The sequence below is a fragment of the Emydura macquarii genome, unplaced genomic scaffold (assembly GCF_026122565.2).
Source record: "Emydura macquarii macquarii isolate MOO-44397 ecotype Brisbane River unplaced genomic scaffold, CSIRO-AGI_Emac_v2 contig_2897, whole genome shotgun sequence".
NCBI lineage: Eukaryota > Metazoa > Chordata > Testudines > Chelidae > Emydura > Emydura macquarii.
Window position 1 is genome coordinate 27,694,822 of NW_027133034.1, and position 7,535 is coordinate 27,702,356.

Here is a 7,535-nt window from a genome sequence, read left to right on the forward strand (position 1 = left end):
ATGTGCTCTCATATACAGCACAATAATCTCATGTGTTGTATTTCTTTGCAGATTAAGCTAAACAGATTTTATTCTCATCCTCCATTTGTGGTGGACATCTGGGCATGGGCTGTCAGCTGCCTCACCCGATTCCGACCCAGGTCTTATGTCCAGAGGTGTCTAGCTTCCCCAGAGCACGGGCTAAGTGAAATTTTCTACATCAGATTAGACTCCTCTGACCTTTTCCTTTGCTTCACGTTCATTTTTTCATTAATGATGTTCCTTTTCTCCATTGCTATAATCTGCCTCTCCTTTTCACAGATCACTTGCATACATACATTTGAGGCTAGGATGACAAGCAACCTTCTGTCCCAAGTGCACTGTCTTACTGGTGAGTCAACATAATTTCTTGACTACTTTAGGCAATCATTAACGAGTATGATCTAAATGTACTATGTACATAAGCATTTCAAGACAACTGGAGATGCAAGCTTTAGGGGACCACTCCCTCTTAGTCAGTCTCCTCTGTCATTTATATGCTAGCATTATATCTTCATTCCAATTTCTGGTGTTTATTTTCTATTTGGGAGATTTGTTTTTATGGCAGTTAAGTCTCTTTAATAATAAGGCAAACTGGTGTTTATTAGTCAGAATATTTTGGTTCCATCTATTGAACGATACAGAACAATATTTGTAATTAATGCGCCTGATTCAGTAACGCATTACTCCAGTTGTTTTTAATGGAGTAACAGTATAAAGCTGGAGCAATGCCATGGTAAATCAGGCTCAAAATTCTGGTCTCTCACTGGTTTTACACTAGTGTTACTCATTAATCTGAATGAAGTTATTCCTGATTTAGATCTTGTGTATGTAGATAAGTTGTACCACTTTAACTACATTGATAAAATTAAAGCAATACTAACACACTAGTGTGAATGCAGTTAAGATGGTATAAAGGTGCCTTATGCTGGTATAGCTTGTTTCACTTCCCTATACATAGTTTTTGTACTGGTATAACTATTTAGGGAAAATAATCACACCGCTTTAACTGAAATAGTCATATTGGTACAAAAATTGTGTTGACCAGGTGTAAAATCAGAATCAGACGGGCCCTAAACAGGTGACTGGCGTTTATATCTTTCTCTTTAACAGTTTTACCCTAATTTTCCTTCCCCACCAATTAAAATGATGTAATATGTGGAGCTTCAAGTAAAATACCAGATAGCAGGAGTCAAGATAAAATCATGAGGAGTTAGCAATATGCATCTGTGTAACTGTGAAAACCAAAGCCTGGGAAATAGTGACACCAACTCTAGTGATCTTTCAGAATATCCATGCTGAATGTTTTCCCATCCATGAGCCTCCGAGTCACTTCAGCCATACTGGCAACTTGGTTGCTGTCTTCAGCTCTCCAACCACAACAACATGCTAATTGCCTCTCAAAAGAGGTACTTAAGAGCATGAAGGTGGGAATTAATACAGAAATAAAAACAATTGAAGCTCCACAGGTATTTGTTGCAAAACATAGGGCCAGGTTTTAAAAAATGAGTACCTAGTGCTAGACTTCTAAGTATATATTTGGCCCTTGAATCAGGGGCCTCTTTTTCAAAATGCTGAGCTCCCAGCAGTATAAAATCTCAGCGCTCTGGAAAATGTTTACGCCAAGTAAAGGTACAGGCCATCCATCCACCCTGTGATAAAGGAGGAGGTGCATTAGAACCAGAAAGTCTCAACTGTGTTGACAATGTTTATTGTTAAAATAGTACACTTGAAATAAACAAGGAGTGTTTGGGTCCTAGAAAAGTGCAATAAACAACCAGCATTGCACAGTCACTGCAACAAACATAAGAAATTAATTCCACATACTCAGAGAATGAACTTCATAATTCACGCTCCTTTCCTCAAGCTCCAGAGGGGTATCTGTGTTAGTCTGTTGCAAGCTGTTGCCTTGTCAGCACAAGTAAACTGTGTCCCAGTGCTCCTGCCCCCTTATTTACATTTACACTTCCTTCTTTTATCTTCTTATATCTATTTATATATTTGTTCAAAGAGGACTTCTACAGAGAGCCACATGCTACCGGAATAGCCACTGTGGATGCTGAGGATCTTCACAGGGGCTCCAATAAGGAAGTCTCCTACTCAACCTGGCCATTAGACAGCAGCAGAGCAGGATCGTGGTGGCTACAGAAGTTGCTCCCCACTGTAGAGGGGCATGGCTAGTGCATCCCCGTAGCCATAATTCACTGGCCCCTGATCTGCCCCCAAAACTTTCTCAAACCTTAACTGGGATACAGGAAGTGCCCCATAAGTAGAACTCTATGGCATTCAGGAGGTCCCAAATCCTCATCCCTTTTTTACAGCAGTACTGGTGTGGATTAGAGCCATTCCTGGCCTTGGAGGAGAAGCCAGGATTTGACCCATAGTCAAACATTTCATTGTTTAAAGATATCGGGCCAAACTTAGCCTGGCATGAGAGAGTCTGCCTCCTATTGACTTTGTGCAATCCTGAAATGTGTCCCTATTTTCAGTAAATAATTCAGTTCCCATCTTCCCATGACTCTGTTGTTCTTTCCAGTTTCTCATCCTCAAAGTGACAGTGGGCTCTTACATAAATTATTTTCCATATCCATTGCTACCATTCGAGAACTCTTAGAACGTGTACCTGAGGGGTATTATTACATTCATTATTTCTTAGCCATTTTAGAGACTGTCTGGCTTCCATCCATTTAGGGGATGTCTCTGGGTTCTGACAGGATTGTGTACATATTTAGAATGACTCCGTGTGCTGCTATAGGATAACAAGGGGTACTTCCTGTAGTTCAGGTGTACCAGGAGAATAAGTATAACATTCTATCTCTTCTTTTGTTGCTTGTGCTCTATGGAAAGGAAAAAATCCAACAATCCTGTTTCTATAAAAAGTGTTTCCCAGGAGCATTTGACCACCAACCACAGCCCCTGCTAAATGTCAAACGTTATAAAAATTACAGCTTTCGTGATCTTCACCACACTCCCTCAAATTTTGTGTAAGTTTCTGGACTCATAATTGAACACTTATCAAGCTGTCTGCAGATCACTTCTCCTGACCCCTCCTCCAATACTTATTGTGTTGAATTTCAATTTCAGACAGATCACCAGAGTCTGAACTTAAACTCCAGGTGCTGAGAAAAAGATGGGCCTTTCATAATGACAGTTCTGGGCTTTAACATTCACTTAGAGCCATTTACCCATACAGCTAGGAAGGGAGCAGATAGGCCTAAGCTACAGCTAATAGTGTCCTGGAGGCTGCATGGAAGAGAAAATCATCTTTCTGGTGTCCTTCTATAACAGTATGCCACTACACCTGCTGCTGTGCACCAGCTGAACATATCCAACACAACATGTGAAAACTGCGGATGTGGCTGTAGGGAAAAGAGAGGGAAGATTCAGATACATTATATTTAGTCTAAATAGCATGTTTTCTTTTTAAATCCATGGAACCTATGTTTAAATTTTGCCAGGGAAATTAATATTGATTGCATCAGAATTAACTCCCACTACATTCCCTGTGAACTCAGTTGCTTTCAAGGGAGCAATGGCAGCCCAGCATTGCAGCTGTGCTGCTATGTCCGGGGTACTACTGATTGTGTCAAAGCAGCATGGATATGTGCATATGGCCTGAGATCAGGGGCATCCACTATTCATTCTGGTGGATTTCTATCCTGTGTGTGGATTTTAGGTTGCACTTCCTGTTCATTCTGCACTGCCGCTCATTCCAAATGTTTCCAGAGAGATGAACTAAATTCCTTCAGAAGTTATTTAGTTTTTGCAGCAAGTTCTCTTCTCTTCCACAGCTATTTAACATAGAAGGGAACAATATGCCCCTTAAACACTGACCTTCAAATTTTCACATTTCTGAGCATCTACTCCTGACTTTAATAAGCGATGAATGTGTAACTCACTATGCACTACTCTGAGGATCTAGCTGTAAAGGCAACAGGCTAATGCTAGTGTAAGTGGACTGCTACATTATGGGCTGCTACACATGTAACTTTGGTTTGAAAGTGATTGCTGGTCCCTCACTGCACGTTAGCTGAAGAAAGAGTAGCGAAGAGCCTACCAAAGATTCTTTTCCTTGGGAGAGAAACTGGATGCATCATGCCTAACCGTCTGCAGTATTACTTCAGTCTAAGGAAGCTGCTTAGTCCTCCGTGCTACACAGTGAATGTAGCATGCTCTGCTTGCTTAACAGTCCTTCCCACCACCCATATGCTTGCAGGAACGTGTATGTGGGAGCAGCAGCAGCACTAGGCTTGCACCTTGCACAGACCTAGAACTGTGATGGGAACAGCCATAATGCAGCCACCTGGGGGAGGGGAGCCTTACTCCCCTGTATTGTCATGTTATGACTGGTTCTTCATGATTAGTCCCATCCCTGAGGGAGTGGGGGGCTCTTTTGGGATAGCCCCATATTGGAGTTGATGAAATAAGGGAAAGCCTATGTTAAAATGCTATTTTCAGAAAAAATAACATTGAGAAAGGAGGTTAGAAAAATGAAAAAGGAGGAAGTGGGGGAGCAATAGGGAAAAGGACAAAGAGGGAGAAGAAAAGCAACGTGCATTCTGAGAAAATACATCAGAGCAGTATTTTATCTTGCATTTTATATCATGTCTCTGTGCACTGGCACAGTCATTGTAATGCCCTTCAGTGTCATTGACAGGCTGCAGCATCTGCAATTTTACAGCCATGAACTCCGCTATGTTTTACATGAGGAAAGAAAAGTAAAATGTGAGCTAACTAGATTTGCATTATCAGTGAAACTATATTATTCAGCAAGAGAATGAAGGGGAATGGCAACAGACATCTTCATGACTTTCCATTCACGCCCTGTGAGCTCTCTCTCCCTGGGAATTTTCTATTGAACAGAGGCAACCTGAGAGCGGTGTCAAGGAAAGAAAGAGTCTCTCCAGGGAATGTGACTGCCTTAAGTATTTTACAAATCATAGATCAATTTCCTGTAAGAGGATACACACTGATCTACTTTTAAAAATTTTGCTAGAAATATTTTCTTTTATGTGTATTCCACAAATACTACAACTAAGGTGACATGTAGACTTTTATTATAACCTTCTCTGATCACTTGCTTATAACTTTCTCAGGGCTGGTCTATGCTGGCGGTGATGATCGACAGGAGATACTACACAACATAGCTTGCGTATCGCTGGTCAACGTACTTACTTTGACGTGCCTCGACGTCTTCACGGCGCTGCGTCCACAGGAAATGCCCTTACTTCTTTTGGGGAGGTGGCGTAATTGAGTCGACTGAAGAACGCTCTCCGATTGACTGAGCAGGTCTATACTGCCTGCCACTGGGACATTGCAGACATACCCTCTGTTATTCTTCTTTTGGGCTGACCATTTCCATTCATAGTCTCAGCCCAAAGCTAAGTTTTAAGGACAACTTGAGTGTAATTTGTTTAACTGTTTCAAGTTTCTGGTGAAAAGAGATTTGTGATGGTTTTAAAGCTGAAAAAGTCTAAGACTTTTTTTTGTTCATTAATAACTAAAAAATGTTACACAAAAACATATTGGCCCGAATTCTAAGATGGTCCAGTTTATTGGTAAGATGAATGCCTATAGGATGAAAAGTAAGGTCATAGAGATGAAGCTAGCTTAATGTACTAAGTTATTTGAGATGTTCTGATAAAAATATGTTGAACATAGTATTTATTGAGCCTATCTTTGCAACAGCAGGTATATTATTGACTGTTGTCAATAAACTATTCCCACACATCTTGAGTGATCAAGGCAAGCAAAATGCATGATCTTCAGGACACTGAGATGGTTTGTTTGCAGCACTGGCATAGCTCAGAGCTTTAAGTCATAGAATCATAGAGCTGGAAGGGACCTCAGGAGGTCATCTAGTCCAACCCTCTGCTCAAAGCAGGACTAACCTCAGCTAAATAATCCCAGCGAGGGTTTTGTAAAGTCTCTGAGTTTGTAATCACACATTGTCACACTTGTTCATTATTGTGCTTCAGAATTAACATCTTTGCCTTTGATTCCTTTCACATCAGTCTCTTTTTTTTTTTTATTTTGTCAGCTGAGTTTGTTGTTCCATTCTCATTCTCTTGGTTTTGCTTTTTTGCTGGATTTTCTTCTAGTTTAGGTCTAATGAGCATTGTTATCAGTTTGCATCCTCTTCCTTGTCCTTTCCCTCTACCCACCCTGGTAGCCCTTGATTCATTCACTTTTGAGAATTAGTTGCAAATTCAAACCAATATGAGTTGGTGCACGCATTCAGAGCTGCTATACTACGCTACCCTTTTTTCTGTGCTGTTGCTGGTGGCAGTGCTGCCTTTAGAGCCGAGTGCCTGGCCAGCAGCTGCCACTCTCCGCTCTGCCTTCAGAGTTGGGCGGCTGGAGAGCGGCAGCTGCTGGCCAGGTGCCCAGAAGGGGAAACGGCACGCATAAACTACTACAGACACAAAGAAGGGGGCCACAATCAAATAAGTTTGAAAACTACTGCTTTAGGAGACAAACACTGCTGAACTAAATTTGTTATGATGGCTTGAAAATAGTAACTGGATCAATGTTAATATACAATAGAGCTGTGGGGTAAAATATTGGTACCATAAAAATGAATGTTTGTGGCAAAAACCATACTGCACTTTAAAGAGCAAGAGATTTTTCTCAAGTAATCGCTCAGCTCCTCAGAAAGTATGCTTCTCAGAGCTCCAAATCTCCTTGCAAAGGAAGTTGAATTTTTATTAACCGTATCATTTTTCTTCAATGCAATTATAACTTTTCCAACGTCTACCTAATCCAACTATATTTCACATTTAAAGAGAGTCAGGTTTGAAAGAGAACAATTTAACTATATAAAGACGTGGTATCTCTGAAAGATTTTTGTGCTCTTATGATCAGAAAAGTTAGTGATTTAAAAAAAAAAAAAGCTCTTCCTTCTTCTCCCAGTATGTCGTCTGAGTCATATGTTCTGAAAATGTCAAAGACTGCTGAGCCAGCTCTGTCAATTATAGGAAGCTGACTAGCTTCTTCAAAGCCTGCTGGGCCTGCTGCTCATCTCCTGCAGAGTTTAGGAGATATGCAGAGCTGCACTAGAGCTTTAGTCCTGCAGAACTCCTAAGCACTTGTTCCACAGCATTTAATAGCTCAGCTGGACTCTCATGCAGCTTTAGTGCTGCAGCCATTCCTAAGCTTTGCAGGGCTGGAGTTCTCTGGTTCTATAGAACTTAAAATGCCCGCAGGACTGGATGTGAAGTCAAACCTTGGGAAAGGCATCTGATTTTTGGATAAAGAATTTCAGGTAAATGTTATGTAGGTAATCTTGTTTTGACTTGGTTGTAAGACCTAGGGACATGACCTGTTTTTTTACTATGCATCTTTGAGCACAATGTTGGCTCTTAAAAACAAATAATATAAATAATAAATAGATAATAATCTGCTGAACAGAGGTTTTTCCAAGAGCCTCTTGGTTAATGAATATTTATGAAGGGCTTTGAGATCAGTGGATGAAAGGTCATCTGTAAGTGTGACATGTAATTGTTATTGCGTCATAT

General features: G+C 40.7%; 1 long non-coding RNA gene across 1 annotated transcript; it reads left to right on the plus strand.

Annotated features, from left to right (window-relative positions):
- The first annotated feature begins 264 nt into the window (after nt 1–264).
- Nucleotides 265–5,681, plus strand: LOC137167111 (uncharacterized). Its single transcript, XR_010924000.1, has 2 exons — nt 265–370; nt 5,115–5,681. It is a non-coding gene; the product is annotated as an uncharacterized lncRNA (long non-coding RNA).
- Nucleotides 5,682–7,535: the final 1,854 nt, after the last annotated feature.